The 20,024-nt window shown below is 39.3% G+C and overlaps 1 long non-coding RNA gene across 1 annotated transcript in view; it reads right to left on the bottom strand.

The window, feature by feature from the left end:
- Window positions 1-3,052: 3,052 nt before the first annotated feature.
- Window positions 3,053-20,024, bottom strand: part of LOC309858800 — a 50,434-nt gene continuing 33,462 nt past the window's right edge. Inside the window, exon 3 of the long non-coding RNA XR_014308335.1 lies at window positions 3,053-3,219. This is a non-coding gene — a long non-coding RNA (uncharacterized lncRNA). The remainder of the gene's footprint in view (window positions 3,220-20,024) is intronic.

Below are 20,024 nucleotides of genomic sequence, written 5' to 3'. Positions count from 1 at the left end.
TGATTATTATTTTGTTGCAACCCCATTGTATACCTCCCTCCCTCCAACAGCAATGCCCCAATCCCCATAGTCTTGAAATACCCAGCATTTATGACGTGTCAAACTTTCTCCCAATATATCAGTTCTAGTAACTCATTTATCTGGGGGTTAGAAATAGACCTTAGACAAATAGACATTTGAGCAAAGACTTGAAGACACAGGAGCTGATGAGCCATATGAGTATGAAGAGAAGAAAGTACCACACAGAGGGAGTAGTCAGTGCAAACACCCTGAGGTCAGGTAAACCTAGGAATATTTGAAGAGTCAACAGCCTAAGCAACACACAAAATAAGAAGATATGGGGCTGGGTTGTGTTGGGCTTCAAGTCAAAGTCAAAGTCAAAGTAAAAGCCAAGGATCATTTTGTGTTCTATTCCACAAAAACGATTGAATCCTCTGTCAGGTAGAATCAGAGTTAATTTTTTGTTTCTAGTTCTGCTGACACATCTCCTGGTGAGATCTTTGACTGAATTTAGTCTTCCCTATCCCAACATGACATCTTCAGTATAGAAAGAACAAAGGGATATTTATAAAAAGGCAGAGCCCCAAAGTAAGAAATTATAATGTAAACTTTGATCACATCACTGGTGCTGGTTACGGTCTCAGTGATTCTCACCATCATTGTTATTATAGTATTAGTAAATGCTCTGAGGATTTATGTGCCATAAAACCAACTCAGACAGGCATAAGCAAAAGAACGATTCATTACAAATGGTTTTAGGATTGCATGAGATAGGAATGTGCCTGCACCTCAACAGAAATTAAAGCCGGGCACTTGAAGAGTCCTAAGACTTTTGATAAATAATTTTTATTCCTCTTTTTGAATCTGATTTATCTACTTTTTTCTCTCTTTTGAATCAGTGTGCCCTCCATTCTCATCCCTCTCCATTTTCCAGGTTTAGTATGTGCGCTTAACGGCAAATGGAAGCTCCGAAACTTTTTATACATTTCCCAAGGTCAGTGTTTCTGGTGCAAATCCCTCCTCTCCAAACCCAATAATCTCAGGGAAGGGACGTGTTAGCCCAACTTCAGGACCAACCATATCTGTCTAGAGGCTAAGCTCATTATGGGAGCTGCTCTCACTGCAGGCATATGAAGAAAATGGGAGGGGAGGTGATCTCAAAAGAACCAGCAGAGGTAGAGACGTCCTCATCAGAAGCTCGGTTGCTGGGTAGAAAATAATAGTTGCCCACTTTAATCATCATTTGTTTATATTTATCATCATTATTATATTTCTGATGAAGTTTTTAGTATCTCTAAATTCTTAGAAGGTCCCTTAGAAGAGACATTGTCACATCACTCATTCTACACATTTTGAGACAGAACAAGTTCTTTCCAGGATTTTGAATGTGCTTCTCCAAACAAGACTTTGTCACCTCCCCATGATCTGTCCACCTTCTCTCCAAAGAGAACAAGTTATGCCTTTTGTCTGTTTCTACCACTTAATACAGATTTTGCTGATGGTATTCTTAGAGATGAAAAGAAACAGCTGGTCAATCTTCAGCATAATAACATCTGATATGTCTGAAAACTGCCATAACTCAATCTCTTTGTCTCTCTTCAGACTAAACATGCCCAATTACTTCAGCCTTTCCTCTGAGCACCTTTGGGGCCACTATCTTCCAGACTGTTCTAGCTTGCCCTCTTCAGAATGTGGGGTCTACTCTGGCCACTGACCATTGGCCCTCCAATGTTTGTCAAAGACAGTTCATCCCTGAAATACTGGAAGGAGGAACATCAGCACTGCACCAGTAATTGTCTTCTGGTGAGAATGGGCTGTGTGGCCAAGTCTCTATTTGAACTTCCTGGCTGCTATTAACCCCAGATAGGGTTGGGATGCCAATGTGTACTGCATAGAGTTACACAAACATGGATTCAAATCCTGGCTCTGTCACTTATTGATAGAGCAAGTGATTTGATTTTCTGCTTCATCTTCTTCATCTGTACTGTGGAAATAAGAAAACTAATATTTAGAGCATTAAATGGATGATTCCTGTAACATGTTCAACATTAAAGAGCTGGGAATAGATATGAAGTTGACTGCTAGGGTTGTGAACAACTCTTAAAATATAAAATCTTAAAACTACTAGCATTTTAATATAGTTTAACAATTTTCAAAGAGTTTGGAGGCATTTACCACACATATTTGCCATAAAAACAATACTGAACATAATAGGATACTTTTAGTTCACAGAGTAGTATTTTCTACATCTCTAACTGTGTTTCACAAAAGCAATCTGTGTTTGTAAGAGTTCTGGTTGTCTGTTGTCCCCTATGAAGGGGCAGTGTCAGAGAGTAAGTCATGGGAATGTCGGAAGTCCAAAGTGGTTGTGGTAAGTTCTGCAGCAGAGAGCTCAGACTGATCCCTGCAGTGACCCTCATGAAAGAGGGAAAGTCTGGGACACTTGGGTGGCTCAGTTAGTGAAGAATCTGCCTTTGGTTCAGTTCATGTTCCCAGGGTCCTGGGATTGAGTCCCTTATCAGGGCTTCCTGCTCAATAGCAGGCTACTTCTTCCTTTCCCTCTGCCTGCCACTCCCCCTACTTGTGTTCTGAGGGAAGGTCTTAGGGCCAAGATCCAGAAACAGTGGCAGGGCCAACATTAAAAAGAAAGCTTAGGGGTTAAAGGCATGAGTTTGGCAGGCAAACACACGTGGCCTTAGAATCCTGTCTGTGCCACTCTTTGAAAAATGAAGGTAGTAACACTTACCTAGAAGGGCTGTTGACAGCACTGAGATAATGTATGCCAAGTATTTAACCCATGGTATGTGCTCAGTCAACTGTGGCTCGTGTTATTAAGAATCTGCAGCAGGAGCTTGGTGGGACTGTACTAATAGAGCCCAGAGTTACACATCTTCTCCTCTTCTACTTGGTGTATCTTTTTTATCTGGTTTATCTTTAATACACCATCTTCCTTCTGTGGGACTTCCTGATCTCAATAAACCAAGAGATCTCTTACATTATTTTGAGTATAAATTAAAAAAAACTTTACTATATTTGCCTCTTATAAGGGATTTTATTATATGGTTATTTTGGTAGCACAGCTGGTTCTTGACTGATATATATATGAGCACTCTAAATTAACAACATCATTAAATGAGTTTGCTTTCCTCAAACATATGCCATGGAGTAGAAGGGGAAGACGGTCTTAAAGTCCAGGGTTAAGATTTTATCACAGACAATCTGTGAAGGAGAAAAAGAACATTAAGATAATTAAGCATTCATGAGATCAGCATATTTAATTACATCAAAATTAAAAGCTTCCATAAGTGACAAAAAAAGCAAACACAGTAAGATAAATGACAAGCTCAAGAAATTATATTCAATAAAAAGTTGGGGTTCTTCTGACTGACAATTTAAATAAAACAAAATGCCAAGAGCCTAATAGATACACAAGCCCCGAATATAAACAGGTGTGTCCCAGCTAGAAAACAAACAAACAAAATATTGTTGCAAATAATCATGAGATACATGAAATAAAGCACCATAGTGCTTGATTCACCTATTAATATCACCTTTCCCCTGATAATCAGGCTGGGTGGTGAGGACAGGACAATGAATAAAATAACCTCATGCATTGTGAATGACATTTTAAATTGATACAGTTGTTAGGAAAAGCCTTTTGGAAATTTGCCAACATAGGAAATTGACCCAAAGAAAGAGTCCAGAGTAAAGCCCTCTGCAGAAAAATGTCCATTTCTAATAGCAAAAAGTTAAAGGCAACACACATGCTCAAAGAATATACACAATATAGCAGATCCGTTTAGTGGGACACTATGTATCTATTACAAATTCTCTGTATCTAGAATCTATAGTAGATTGGTAAACTGGTGCCATCATAATGTCAAGGGAAAAGATCCAGTGTTGTCTCTAAGACTTGGGCATATCTAAAAATGAGAAAAAAGTATACCAAAATCTGATCATCATTATTGGTGTGGTGGAATCTTCTAGCTAAAAGCAGTTTCCCTGTTGCTTTCCTCCCTGAAAAACTTCTGGCCCATATGTTGGCTCTTCTCCCAGGAGAGCTTCCATATCCCATGGTTGCCTTCCTTGTGGTTCTTCTCAAGGCCTCTGTGCTAGCTTACTCTTGGGCAACTTTTCTCCTAGTAGTGGGCTTCTTGTCAGCCTTTAACAGAGTTGACAATCAACTGCTTTTTGAACTCTCTTCCTTGGGCTTCCTTGATGCCACACTCCCTGATACTCCTCCAGCCCTTCTGGCCACTCTTTCTCAAACTCCTGGCTACCTCTTCCTCTTTCCCTTGACTTCTGAATATTAGAGTGCTCCAGACATTGGTTTCTAGACCCTATTGTTCTCTCTTTCTGCCATTTCTCCTAAAATTAGCTCTCCTAGTATCATAGCTTTAGGGAATACCCATACGATGATGATTCCTAAATTTGCCTTTCCAGTCCAGTCCTGACCTCTCCCTGAGCTCTCGGCTCAGGCATCTAACTACTGATTTATCATTTCTACTTGCATAGTTAGTGTGCATCTTAAACACAACAGGGCCAAACCAAAACAGGGACTCTCACTTTCCCCGGCCCCAAGATGTATTAATCCCAATCTTGCCACCTGACTATGGTGCCTCTGTCAACCTGGTTGCTCAAGTTGAAGACCTAAGAGTATTCTTGCACTCCTCGAGCCTGATCCATCAGCATATCTTATAAGCTTTCCTTTCTGAATCAGTATAACTATCTTTGTGTCTGTGGGCATTACCTTAATCCCTACCCTTGAAACTTCCCTCCAGAACCAGTGCTGTAGCACCTATGTGTACTCTGTGCTTCTACTTTTCCCCATACCTCCCACTATTTATTCCTCACAAGCAGCTGGCATAATCTTTTAAGGCATGAAACAGATCATATCACTTCCATTTGAGTTTCTCCAACAACCTTCCACTGGCCTTGGGATAGAATCCAAAGTTCAAGACAGGGGTGTCTTTGTCTGAATGCCTCTCTCAGCCATTTTCCCCTTGAAATCACGTTGCTTCAGACTCCCTAACTTCTTTCAGATGGAACTCACTCAAACTGTAGAGTCTTCGCATTGCTCTTCTTCTACCTAGGACATTTTACTCCTAAGTACTGATGACACCAGACTTCCTGTCATCTATGGTTCAGGTAAATATTGCTTCTCCAGCATGCCTTTCCTGAACTCCTCTGGTCCATTTTTTCCCCCACCAGATTGCTTATTATCAATTCATTTAAATCTAATTCTGTCTACCACCATACCACCCTGAATGTGTCTGATCTTGTTCTTTGCAGTTATTGGTGGATTTGTTGAGTTGCTTATTGTCTTTATATTATTTCTCAAGAGCAGAAGCTGTATAGATCAGAAACCTTAACTTTTAATCATCTCTATATTCTCAACATCTAGATCAGTGCCTGACACATAGTAGAGTAGGTGCTCAATGAATACATGTTGCATAATTATGTGATTCCCTTCCAAAAGAACCTTTCAGTATTTTTTTGTCTATTTTTAATTAAAAATAAACTTCTGTGTATAATAAGAAAAAACATGCATAAGAGCATGCCAGTATATTTTTAAATTTTATAAAGGAAGACATTGTGGTTAGAGTATGTAGCTGTTCCTTACTTTTCTGTGTCTAAATTGTTTAACTTTTGGGAAACTCAGTTTACCAGTCTGCAAAATAGGGCTAATAATTATACTGGGCTTGCCTTCCTTGATGATCTGTTGCTAGGAATAAAGAGACAATGCACAGGAAGGTGCTCATTTCTGTTAAATGCTTCAGAAACATATAGCATTGTTTGCTTTTATTCTCCTGTTTGTATTCTCCCAAATGGGGAATAAATTAGGAAAATTCTCACAGTTCCTTAGACCGGGTTGAGGGAGGTCAGGGAAAGTGTAGAGACTGATTACAACGACAAAATCAAATGTCAGTCAATCTTCATATTGCTAATCTCCTTTATCTTTTCCTTGATTTGAGGGGAAAATCCCTGCATATGAAAAAAAAAAAAGTATCTGATTTGAGTCCCAGATGCATTACCTACATTGTCTCCTATTTTTTCTTTCTTTCTTTCTTTTTTTTAAAGATTTTATTTATTTATTTGACAGACAAAGAACACAAGTAGGCAGAGAGGCAGACAGAGAGAGAGAGAGAGAGAGAGAGAGAGAGAAGCAGACTGCCTGCTGAGCAGAGAGCCTGATGCGGGGCTCAATCCCAGGGCCCTGAGATCATGACATGAGCAGAAGGCAGAGGCTTAACCCACTGAGCCACCCAGGTGCCCCATTCTTTCTTTTTGTTCCTCAATTTATTTCACTATAAATGTATTCAAGAAATAGCAACTTCTACCAGCAGTGTTGATAACCACTCAGAGATATGTGTCAATTGGTTCTGTCACTTTGTGCACCAACTCCTTATGCTTTAAAACCCATGGTTTGTATATAAAACTGATAAATTGTTGAACACTACATCTGAGACTAATGATGTACTATGTGTTGGATAAAAGAATTTAAATAAAAATAAAATAAAATCCATGGTTTGAAAGCTCGTTTTGGACAAAGTTATTTGTGGTTTGAACCCGTTTTAAATAACTTGTTTTCACAAAATTGTTTCAAAGCTGAATATTAGTACTTTCTTATCATACTCTCGTGCCTGGAATGGAGACGACAATCACATCATTGGCACCCACAGTTATGACAGTAGTGTCCATCATGTGATGGGCTTTTAAACCTTTAAAATCAAGAGGTGTGACCAGCAGCTTGAGAGAGTTTGGCCCAGGCAAGGCACCTCTTTGTTGACTTAAATCACTCTCTGGAGATCCTGAAACACTTACCCTGCTTCCGCCAGGCCTTTCCCAGCTGGCAGTGGTGTGAAACCATGCAGCAGTCCCAGGATAAAGAACCTCTTTTTCTTGGCAAACTTTCTCTTTCTGGGCAGAGGCACAAGCCATGTAACAGTCCCTGGGGCACTAACTTCTGGGGCAGCCCACCTTGCCTGAGCCCCGTGTCTCAGAAGAAAGAGATGTAAGCCGGCAACTGATACCCAACTTTTACTTTGGAAGGACTGACTCTATAGAAAACCATCTCATAGAAAGATACATCTCAACTAAATTTGGATTTTATTTCTTTCATCTCCCCTTTGGCTGGAACAACAGTGTAATAGATCTATTATTGTTTAATTGTATATTATTTCTTTATTGGCTTATTAAGAGATATTATCACAAATACTATTGGCTTGTGAGGTATTATTATTATTATTATAAATTATAATTCCCACAGTGACCCTGGGTTGAGTGAATTATTAGCAAAGACAATCTCAGTCTCTGAACCTAATTTGCCTCCAACAAGACACCATCAGAGTAGACATTTGGCAGTAGGACAATGAATCAAAATGGCTAAAGGACAAATTAACATGCAGCTTCCCATGGTTGCCTGGAGGTTGTTCTTCACAGGCCCCCAAAGGAAGAAGCACAAAGAAAACAAGGCTGTACCCTCCCATGAAAGCCAGAGCTCGGAGTTCTGAGTTTCTGTTTCAGGTCTGTCTCCTACCAGCTGTGGAACGTTGGGGAATGACATACGATCACAGAGTGATTATAAGGTGTAATTGGAGCAGTATCTATGAAAATGCCTTCTAAACTCTAGCATGCTAGGTAAACAAAAGATAGGATCAGAGACAATCACTCTATTGTTTGATGCCCACTGACCTGGCCAGTCAGCAGCTAAAGGAAATACCCTCACAGTAGCCATATAAATCTTCCTCTACAATCACCGACTGAACCTGCAAGTTTGGGGAAATCCCATCCGTCTGAGCCAAGCTCAGTAACTTCATCCATAAATTAGGAAGAATGGGACTCATTCATCCCTAAGTTTCCCTCCAATTGTTATCTTTAAAAAATTTTTTTTTTTAGTTTATTTTCAGCGTAACAGTATTCATTGTTTTTGCACCACACCCAGTGCTCCATGCAATCCGTGCCCTCTCCAATACCCACCACCTGGTTCCCCCAACCTCTCACCCCCGCCCCTTCAAAACCCTCAGATTGTTTTTCAGAGTCCATAGTTTCTCAGGGTTCACCTTCCTTCCAATTGTTATCTTTTTTCTAAAGCTACAGTGACAGAAAAGCCTTTTCGCTGCTTCTTTTTCCAGTAGGTGGAGCTATTGAGCACCAAATTTTCTCAAAAGTGATCTTTTGTAATTTTTGTGTTTTTTTAACGAGAAGAGGCTCATCAGTGTTATTTTTTATTAACTATGAAGCATTTCCAGACTAGATCCTCTAGGTTTGAAACTATCAGAAATACTGAAACAGAGGAGCCTGGGTGGCTCAGTGGGTTAAAGCCTCTGCCTTCAGCTCAGGTCATGATCCCAGGGTCCTGGGATAGAGACCCCCATGGGGCTTTCTGCTCAGCGGGAAGCCTGCTTCTTCCTCTCTCTCTGCCTGCCTCTCTGCCTGCTTGTGATCTCTGTCTGTCAAATAAATAAGTAAAATCTTAAAAAAAAAAAAAAGAAATAGTGAAACACATAAAAATGCTTTTCATTATAAATCATGAAAAGATTACAAGTTTGTTAATCAGATTTACTTACTTTTAGAAAACCTTGTAAATTTGTGTGGGCCCAAGGACATATACTAAAACTTGATTGTAATCTCTGCTAGGGTAAAAAAGAGGGGAGTTCTTTTTTCCTCTTCTGGGAAATTTTTATATTTGTTCAAAAATGGGCATGATTCATAGACTCCCACAAGGGTTTTTCCAAGGGTCTCATGAAAGTGGATGAACTGGAATGATAATTAGGAGAAAGCGACACAGCAAAAAAAAAAAAAAAAAAAAAAAAAAAAACTTACTCTGTGTTATTGTGTGTATTTTGTCTACAGCCTCTATAACAATTATCAGTTAAATATTCTCACCTGTATTTTATTAGACAAAAAAATGAAGCTCACAGAAGTTAAGAGAGTTGCCACTAAGAGAAAGTATGTGAGAGCTTGAATTTAAATCCGGTCTGGCTAGCATTGTGGTCAGAGCACTTGGACACTTGAGAACTGTCTCCCTGAAGTGCATGGAGGGTGATATGGATTTGGGACAAAAGCGTATTCTCAAGTCCTTCTCAAAGGTACATATTGAAGTTGCTCTGTTTCCCTTAAGATGAATTTGGAGAGGGCATAGATTAAACTAAATGAAGGTTTATGGTCCACTCTTACAAAGAAATTCACCAGAAGAAAGCCAGTCACAGGTAGTCTACCTTCTATGATATTGTATATTACCTGTATCATCCCAATCCCAAGAAAAACAGGGGGAATCCATGTGCTCAGGGTTGGGAGAAAGTGAAATATCCCAAGGGAAACCAAGGTAGTATCCCAGATATGTACATTGGGCAAATAGTAGGTCAGTTGACTAGGTCAGGTATGAAGAGTTACTCCAGGCATGGTGGATTCCAGATTTATGAAAGAAAGTCTCTTTCTCAAGTGTGACTTTCAAGTGGTTATGTGCATGGCATCTCGTATGACAGCACTGACTTCAAATTCTGTCTCATGGTGCTTAAATGTACAGATTCAGGGCAAGATGGTACACACATGCTGAATTTCAAGAACATCATTCACAAAATGGGAATAATTACAGAATTCAACTCAAAGGGCTGTTATAATTCAAGGAAGTAACATGCACAACGTTGCATATTATATTGTCTTACACATATAAGCTGATACTAAATATTATTTTGCATGCAACCTGATGGTGACAGGCATCTAATGAGAACCCCAAACCAACTGTGATTAATTAATGCAGTATCATCTGACACAGCCCATTCCTAGCTGAGAGGGACAGGCACTGACACACTTTCTTACTCCCCATTTTCTGACATCTTTCTCCTCCACTGTGCCCCTCACTCACTCTTCTTAGATCCTTGAAGGAAATATTTCTCCCTCCCCTAACTTATTAGCCTACAATTCTCAAAGAAGTCTGAGGATTTCCTCCTTTGTCTCTAGAGTTCTGCCTGCTTCCTTCCAACTTTGTAATCTGTAACCCGAGCAGTGCATTTCTCCAGAGGAAATTATTATTTTGCCTGTCTACTTTTCCCTTCCTGTACTTTTTGTGTTCACTCTGTTCATCAGAACTCATCTGTAGCCTGCTCAGATATTGAGAAGTTGATACAGAGTCTCTTTTCTGTAGAATATGTAGGGGAGGAAAAATAATTTCCCCTCTACTCTCCTAGGTTCTTGGTTGAGAGCTGCTAGCAATAACAGATTTATAAATTAAAAACTTAACAGAAGCTTAATAACATGCATACTTCCTGCATACATGGGACATACCCAGGGAAACTGAGTACTTTCTTCAAATAGTCTGTGCCAACCTTGACTCACTTCATTGCATCTTTCCTCAAGCATGAGCTCCATGCCTTCCACTTGTTAAAGAATAATTCAACTGAATTAAATTTGATGATCTGGTTTGCTTTATTAAGTGATTCATGAACCAACAGCATCTCAACCAGGAAGTAGGGGAGAGGTCCAAGGAGTTCTACAGGAAGGAGAGTGGGGCAAGGAAGTCATTAGCAAAAGAAAGAAAGAATTGTTCCAGTTAAGGTCTTATTAGATGGATTACCACATCTTCCTTTGGGGGATGGAGAGGGCCCCATGTGACATATGACCTCATCAGAGCTGATCAGAAAATTCCTGACTGACAGGTTAAGACTAAATTTCTGGGGGAGGTTGGAACTGCAAAAGGGTATGTTTTAAGGCCTGCTTCTGTGACTTGGTCTAAGTGACGTCATTTGGGACTTGTGGTTTTCTAATGTACTTTTTTTTTTTTTTTTAAATCCAGGGCTTTACAGAGTGTGTGGTATGGAACTCCAGTGGGAGTCTTATTAGAGACAGCTTGTTTAATTATCATATGGTTTCAATTATTTGTGGAACATAAGGAAGAGCATGGAGGACATTAGGAGAAGGAAGGGAAAAATGAAGGGGAAGAAATCAGAGTGGAAGATGAACCACGAGAGACTATGGACTCTGAGAAACAAACTGAAGGTTTTAGAGGGGAGGGGTGGGGGAATGGATGAGGCTGGTGATGGGTATTAAGAATGGCACAGAGTGCATGGAGCACTGAGTATTATATGCAAACAATGAATCATGGAACACTACATCAAAAACTAATGATGTACTGTATGGTGACTTACATAACACAATTAAAAACAAAATAGAGACAGCTTGTGTAGGTCTGATGAGTGAGAGACATGACATCCCCTTGTGGAAACCTCAGTCACTGGGGATGGGGCTCCTGGGAAGAAATTATTCTGTGCTGCTCTGGGAGAAAAATTTTGAGAAGCATTTTATAAATCCTCAGAATGACCTTTAGGGAGAGATCGTGAGCTGCCTTTGGCAGTGACCCATTCTATAAAGCATCTTTTTATTTACCATTTCTCCTTCTCCAGCTTATTCTCCTCAATATCTTTCTTTTGTTTTTAGTTGAAGATGGTATTTAAGGTGAAATCTTGGGCTATTTCAAGAAGGTACTCAATTTTCCTGGATATGTCTCATACATGCAGGAGGTATGCATTTTATTAAACTCCTTTTTGTTTATTTCCTTTTTATCTGTTATTACAGGGGAGGTCTCAGCCAAGAAACTAAAAGTGAATGCTCTAAACTTTACTATTACCATTTATAATTGCAAACAGCAATGTTATTAAAGGGTGCCAGTGACCCACAGCCAGACTGTTGCTATTTTTACCTAGGATGGGAACTCATAGCACAGGCACCTTATGGTCCTGGTTGAGGATGGGAAAAGTAGGGACCAGGTGAATGAAGACTGAAGATGCAAAGATGGACAAAACCATTCTTTGGGTTCCATTTTCTTTCTGGTCAACTTGCATCCAATGGTCCTTTCTTCCCAGGTCAGCAAAGATCCAATAGATGGTGCTCTCTGTTGCAGCTGTAACACAAGGAGAGGCTCCTCTTCTCTGCTGAGACTATTCATCCCTAATTTAGGCAAGATATTTGGGAAACTTCAGAGGAAACCTCTATCTTCATTGTATTTTTAGCCATGTAGTGTAATGTCAATGCAAGTACTTGTAGACCAAAAATTATCAACAAGTCAATGTATGGTCAAGAAAATCTCTTGCATTTAAGACATTATTATTTTTGAAGCTTTTGCTTTTGAAACATATAACTGACTCACTCTACATTTTTAATACTATTTAGGACACTCTTTTGTCTAACTGGACTCCTTTGGGGGTAGCAAGTTCCCACAAACTTATCCAGGCTCTATTTCCTCGGTTTATTTTTTATTTTTTATTTATTTATTTTTTTATTTTCAGCATAACAGTATTCCTCATTTTTGCACCACACCCAGTGCTCCATGCAATCCATGCCCTCTATAATATCCACCACCTGGTTCCCCCAATCTCCCACCCCCTGCCCCTTCAAAACCCTCAGATTGTTTTTCAAAGTCCATAGTCTCTCATGCTTCACCCCCCCTTCCAATTTCCCCCAACTCCCTTCTTCTCTCTAACTCCCTTTGTCCTCCATGCTATTAGTTATGCTCCACAAATAAGTGAAACCATATGATAATTGACTCTCTCTGCTTGACTTATTTCACTCAGCATAATCTCTTCCAGTCCCGTCCATGTTGATACAAAAGTTGGGTCTTCATCCTTTCTGATGGAGGCATAATACTCCATAGTGTATATGCACCACATCTTCCTTATCCTTTCATCCATTGTAGGGCATCGTGGTTCTTTCCACAGTTTGGTGACCATGGCCATTGCTGCTATAAACATTGGGGGTACAGATGACCCTTCTTTTCACTCCATCTGTATCATTGGGGCAAATACCCATTAGTGCAATGCAGGGTAATAGGGAAGCTTTATTTTTAATTTCTTGAGGAATTTCCACACTGTTCTCCAAAGAGGCTGTACCAACTTGCATTCCCACCAACAGTGGAAGAGGGTTCCCCTTTCTCCACATCCCCTCCAACCCATGTTGTTTCCTGTCTTGCTAGTTTTGGCCATTCTAACTGGTGTAAGGTGATATCTCAATGTGGTTTTAATTTGAATCTCCCTGATGGCTAGTGATGATGAACATTTTTTCATGTGTCTGATAGCCATTTGTATGTCTTCTTTGGAGAAGTGTCTGTTCATATCTTCTGCCCATTTTTTGATATGATTGTCTGTTTTGTGTGTGTTGAATTTGAGGAGTTCTTTATAGATCCTGGATATCAACCTTTTGTCTGTACTGTCATTTGCAAATATCTTCTCCCATTCCGTGGGTTGCCTCTTTGTTTTCTTGACTGTTTCCTTTGCTGTGCAGAAGTTTTTGATTTTGATGAAGTCCCAAAAGTTCATTTTCGCTTTTGTTTCCTTTGCCTTTGGAGACATATCTTCAAATAAGTTGCTGTGGCTGATATCGAAGAGATTACTGCCTATGTTCTCCTCTAGGATTCTGATGGATTCCTGTCTCACATTGAGGTCTTTTATCCATTTTGAGTTTATCTTTGTGTACAGTGTAATAGAATGGTCGAGTTTCATTCTTCTACATATAGCTGTCCAGTTTTCCCAGCACCATTTATTGAAGAGACTGTCTTTTTTCCACTGTATATTTTTCCCTGTTTTGTTGAAGATTATTTGACCATAGAGTTGAGGGTCCATATCTGGGCTCTCTACTCTGTTCCACTGGTCTATGTGCCTGTTTTTATGCCAGTACCATGCTGTCTTGGTGATCGCAGCTTTGTAGTAAAGCTTGAAATCAGGTAACGTGATGCCCCAGTTTTATTTTTGTTTTTCAACATTTCCTTAGCAATTCGGGGTCTCTTATGATTCCATTCAAATTTCTGGGTTATTTGCTCCAGCTCTTTGAACAATACCGGTGGAATTTTGATCAGAATGGCATTAAAAGTATAGATTGCTGTAGGCAGTATAGACATTTTAACAATGTTTATTCTTCCAATCCAAGAGCATGGAATCCTCAGTTTATTAAAAAAAAAAAAAAAAGAAAGAAAGAAAGAAAAAAAAAGATGATAATGAAAGGAAAGAAATTGCCACTTGATATCTTCCTATTGGCCATCAGGGCTAGCATGGTAGAGCTCTCCTAGGAGTGGGGATTCAGCAGGTTCTATGGTGACAATGACAGAGGGTGGAGGTGGACATAAATAGAATTTGGCCTTTGGGGACTGAGAAATAGCACATCAGATTTAAGGTTGAATTATAGAAGAACATGTAGTCTTCTGTAAATCCACTGTGTTGGGTAAATGACTGTCACCTACTTTAGGATAATTGCCTTTGAAGGCCTTAGCAGGTGTTCCCATTACTGTCATGGCTGAGGTATTGTTGCTGACTTAATGGGAATGCAATGCTTGTAGAGGTTGCAGGTAACCAAGAACCCCTTTTATTCTTTCATAATGCAAAGAATGTGGAAGGGAGTGAGGTAAAAAGACACCATTTCGATACCTACATATATTGGGGCAATTAAGTAGCTGTGGCTCTACTTTACAATAGAGAAGATGACCTGTTAGCTTATGAAATTATTCTTTGCCTTGTATTAGTAGAATGCGCTAATGCAGGAGAGAGAAACCCCAAATTTTCGAGGCTGTGGTGTACTGAATATTTGTGTCCCTGGCTCCCCTAAACGTAGGCATTGAAACCTGATGGCATTTGGAGGTGGGACCTTTACAAGGAGATTAGGTTATGAGTGGGAAGCCCTCATGAATGATTAGTGCATATAAAATAGATCCCAGAAGGATGCCTTTCTCCTTCTGCCATTGAGGAGACAGTGAGAGGAGAGCCATCTATGAATTAGGAAGAGGCTTTTCCCAGAAACCAAATCTGCCAGCACCTTGATTTGGAATTTCCAGCCTCCATAAGTGTGACAAATAAATGTTTGATATTTATAAGCCACTCAGTCTATACTATTCTCTTTTAGAAGCCCAAGTGGAGTAAGACGGGGGCATAAAAGAATAAGTTTTTTTTTTTTCTCATTGCATGAAGTCTAGTGTGAACTAGGTGACACTCTGTCATCTTCTAACTCTACTGTAGATTACAGTGGGCTTCAAGGGCAGCATGACATCTGATGGGAGATGGGAAGACACATGTCTCTTTCCTTTCTTGGACAAAAACTGACAGTTACAATCTATTGGCCAGAACTAGTCACATGGCTCCAACTTTAGTACAGGTGTCTGGGAATTGGAGGAGAGTGTGTCAACTATTTGGTGATTATTACTTTTGTTGTACCATCTCATCCCTTCTTTATGCTCATGCATGTTCTCAGGGGCATATGTTCCATCCTCATGGCAAATGATTAAGATTCAGCACCACATTACAACGTGTGAGTTTTTCTTTTCTCTGTTCATTTGCAAACTGGACTTTGTAAATGGAGGGCAAGGAGAAACTGAAGAAAGAGGAGCACCACTCTACATTGGAAGGCAGCAGGTTTAATAAGCGAGAGAACTTACATATGAAGGTTGCCATAGGAAACCAGAAGACAAGTAGATCTCCACACCTCCATGCCAAGATTGTGAGTTTATATGGAGCTCTTTTTTTTTAAGATTTTATTTTATTTATTTATTTGACAGACAGAGATCACAAGTAAGCAGAGAGGCAGGCAGAGAAAGAGAGAGAGGAGGAAGCAGGCCAATGGAACAGAATAGAGAGCCCAGATAAGGACTCTAAACTTTATGGTCAACTAATCTTTGACCAAGCAGGAAAAATATCCAATGGAAAAAAGACAGTTTCTTCAATAAATGGTGTTGGGAAGATTGGACAACTATATAAAGAAGAATGAAATTCTACTCTTCTCTTACACCATACACAAAGATAAGCTCAAGATGGTTGAAAGACCTCAATGTCAGACAGGAATCCATCAAATTCCCATAAAAGAACATAGGTAGTAACCTCTCAGACATTAGCTACAAGAACTTCTTTCAATACACATCTCCAAAGTTGAGGGAAACAAAAGGGAAAATGAATTTTGGGGACTTTATCAACATAGAAAACTTCTGCACAGCAAAGGAAACAGTAAACAAAACAAAGAGGCAACTCACAAAATGGGGGAAGATATTTGCAAATGACACTACAAAGAGCTGATATCCAAGATCTATGAAGAACTTCTCAAACTCAACACCCCCAAAACAATCAAGTAAAAAAATTGGGCAGAAGACATGAGCAGACCCTTCTCCAAAGAAGACATACAAATGGCTAACAGACACATGAAAAAGTGTTCATCATAACTATCCATCAGAGATATTCAAATAAAAACCACATTGAGACACCACTTTACACTAGTTAGAATGGCAAAATTCAACAAGACAAGAAGTAAAAAATGTTGGAGAAATTGTGGAGAAAGGGGAACCCTCTTACACTGTTGGTGGGAATGCAAGTTGGTGTAGCCACTTTGGCAAACAGTCTGGAGTTTCCTCAAAAACTTAAAGATAGAACTACCCTATGACCCAGCAATTTCACTACTAGGTATTTACCCCAAAGATACAGGTGTAGTGAAAAGAAGGGCATGTGCATTCCAATGCTTATAGCAGCAATGTTCACAATAGCTAAACTGTGGAAAGAGCCAAGATGCCCTTCAACAGACTAATGGATAAATAAGAAGTGGTACATATACACAATGGAATATTAGTAAGCCATCAGAAAGGATGATTACCCAAAATTGCATCAGTGTAGATAGAACTGGTGGAGATTATGCTAAGTAAAATAAGTCAATCAGAGAAAGTCAATTATCGTATGGTTTCAGTTATTTGTGGAACATAAGGAATAGCATGGAGGACATTAGGGGAAGGAAGGGAAAAATGAATGTGGAGAAATTGGGGTGGGAGATGACCCATGAGAGACTATGGACTCTGGGAAACAAACTGAGTGTTTTAGAGGGGAAGGGGTAGGCGGATAGGTGAGCCTAGTGATGGGTATTAAGGAGGGCACATATTGCATGGAACACTGGGTGTTACACACAAACAATGAATCATGGAACACTACAGCAAAAACTAAGAATGTACTGTATGGTGACTAACACAACATAATTTAAAAAAACAAGAAAAGAAAAAATCTAAAATACAGTAATTAATTTTGTGTTTGAGTCATATATTTCAAACTAGACATGGTGATGATTCCAGTGTGTCTATTTCCTCTTTGACTTAACCCCTTATTTCCAAAGAACACTGCAGGACTTGTCCACAATCTGTGGTTCTCAAGCTTTGGTTGATCTCAATGGAAGCTGGGGGTGAGAGCCATAATTCCTTGATTACTAGCCCTCCCATACTTGCCCTGTTCCTCTGATTCTGGATATTGTCTGTATTGTCTGAATACCACACAAGCACATGTTAATTATACCCACTTTTATGCTAGCCAGCCCTCATCATTACCTTAAACATCATAGTTTTATCATCACCACCACCATTATCATCATCATCAATGATAATGTTTCTCACAGAGCACTGTTTCTAAAAATAGCACATCTGTTTTTATTAACACCACTGTAATACTAGATTCCCATTTATAAATTGACAATAAAGCATTTCATAAACAAGAATTTTTATTCTTACAATGAAGAGACCAAGACTCAAAAGGGTTCTATGACTTATTCAGAGCCACATAGCTGGCAAGGGGAAGAGCAGGGACTTGACTTAGGTTTTCTGACACCAAGCCTTGTGCCCTTGAATTTATATTGTAAGTTCTCTAAGTTTGGAGATTTTTAGCTTGAAAAAATTAACAGTGGGTTGTAAAAGTTGATTAGCATCAGAAGAGCAACTAAGGCAAATTGAGGCAACCTTATAAGGATTGAATCTGTTTTTTTAATGGCCTTAATAGTGAGCTAACAATTAGATTTTTAAATGGTTGTTAGGAGCATTAAATGAAAAAAGTAATTGGGCTGGCCATTTGTATACAAGTTATTTTGGTCATTAAGTGTGGTCCATGTGAAATTAATTTACTTATCTGCAGATAACTTCATACCCAGCATCTCCAGATCTAGCCAGTTTCTAGAGCTGAACAAAGCAGAATTTCCATAACTACATGGATCATGTGTGTTTCCCAAGGCACCCTGGATACCCAGACAGAATACCTAAAATGACATTCAGGTGGATCCCAGTCTGATTTTCTTCTTCTCCCAAGAGAGGGTTAGTTTAACAGAATTCTAAATTGATGAAATTTCTCTAGAGGTCAGCACAAATTAGGACATCACCTTCCACCTTAACTGCTGAGAGCCTACTTAACCCTGATTACCTTAAATTGCATGATCCTATAAATTAGATTATAGAGAATTAAAAATCAAGAGGCAATGTTTTGTTATAGGATCCAAATATACCAAGTGCCATGGCAAATAAAGGTAATAATATATTGACACTCCACCCTGAAAAAAGGGAGGCATAACTCCCCATTCTTTGAGTGTGGGATGGTGACTTCCTTTCAAGGAGTACATTATGGAAAATGGAAAAAAATATGACTTGACTGTGGAGAAACTCGACAGACACATTTCAACCAGGTAATCAAGGGGAGCATCAATAGTCATACATCATATTGTTAATATGTGCCTTTGATATTACATGATGGAAATGGCACCTTACTTCCATGGTCTTCCTTCTCAAACCTATAACCCCAATCTAATCATAAGAAAAACATCAGGTTAATTCTAATAGAGGCCTTCTACAAAATACCTGACCAGAACTCCTAAAAAGCATTAAGGTTATCAAAAACAAAGAAAGTGTGAAAAATGTCACAGCCAAGAGGAGCCCTGGGAGATGTGACAACTAAATGTGACCTAGAACTTGAATGGAGGTCTTACAGCAGAAAAATAGCATGTAGTAAAAACTAAGGCAACCTGAAATAACCGCTGATGTTATTCTTGATTATGATGATGATAATGGCAATGATGGAGGTGTTGCTGGTAGAATTTTGATTAAGGTGGTGATGGCAGGGGGAGGTGGTTAGCAGAAAAGTGGGAGCAATTACCATAGATGTACTTGTGTGGCATTCAGATGATCTCCGGAAGCAGAGCCTGCAGCCCAACCCTCATCCCTCCCTGAACCCTTAAACATCTGGACTACTGATTATTTGCATTTTACAAATATAGCTAGAAAATTCAGACTTCTGTGCCTTTTCTCCTTCTTTCTGTGGAAAACTGATTCATCATCTGACAACACACTCACTTTTCATAATTCAGCTCAAGGGTCACTTCCTTTTAGTATTCTTCCTGACAATTATTTTCCCTCCTGCAGAGAATTGGTTTCTACCCACTATATACCTGCACTGTAGTCTACATAGTACTTAGAACATTTTACCACACATATCTGCCTCCTTATCTATTCTGAAATTTTTGCAGGCTGGAGGTGTGTCTTGTTTGTATTTGTTCTTTGTAAATTTAATCATATTGTCTACCTCATAGCAGAACCACCGGGCATTTGTTACATGAATGGGTAAGTGAATGATTGAACAATAAGGACATCATCCATGGCAACCAAGACAGGGTCTGAATAGTGTCCTCCAGCCATTTAATCTCTTCTTGAGTCATTGATGAAATTCTTGATACCTCTCTGAATTATACTACTTTATTTCTATCCCCTTATCATAATTTAGGCAGAGTCCATGTATAAGTGATCCTCAAACTGTGGGTGTCAAACTAATAAGATCAGAATCACCTGGAACTTGGAAGAAATGCAAATACTCAGCCCTCAGCTAAGTTGATTGAATCAGAAACTGGATGTGAGAGCTAGTGTTCTGTGCTTTGACAAGTCCTCTTGGTGATTCTAGTGTGCTCCAGTGTACACTCAAGTTTGAGAACTACAGCCATATATATCATTCACTGCTGCCTTGTCAGCATTAGAAACCATCAAATAGAAACAGTTGTTCATCTTACTGAAGACTGCTATTTCCCATTGTTGGTTCCTTTCAAAATTCTTCAGAGACTGACCTAAACATTACTATCCTCTTCAAGTACTGAGCTCCTCTCCATACTCCCTCTCTCCTGTCAGAAGTCTTGATTATTTATCAACCTGAGAACATAGAGGCTGTCCAAATGAACTTCTTCTTTGTCTTTCCTCACCATTCCAATAATTCTCAGGTTTG

The sequence above is a fragment of the Mustela nivalis genome, assembly GCF_964662115.1.
Source record: "Mustela nivalis genome assembly, chromosome: 2".
Classification (NCBI taxonomy): domain Eukaryota; kingdom Metazoa; phylum Chordata; class Mammalia; order Carnivora; family Mustelidae; genus Mustela; species Mustela nivalis.
The sequence above is the reverse complement of the archived record's forward strand: the minus strand, read 5'-3'. Positions and strand labels throughout refer to the sequence as shown.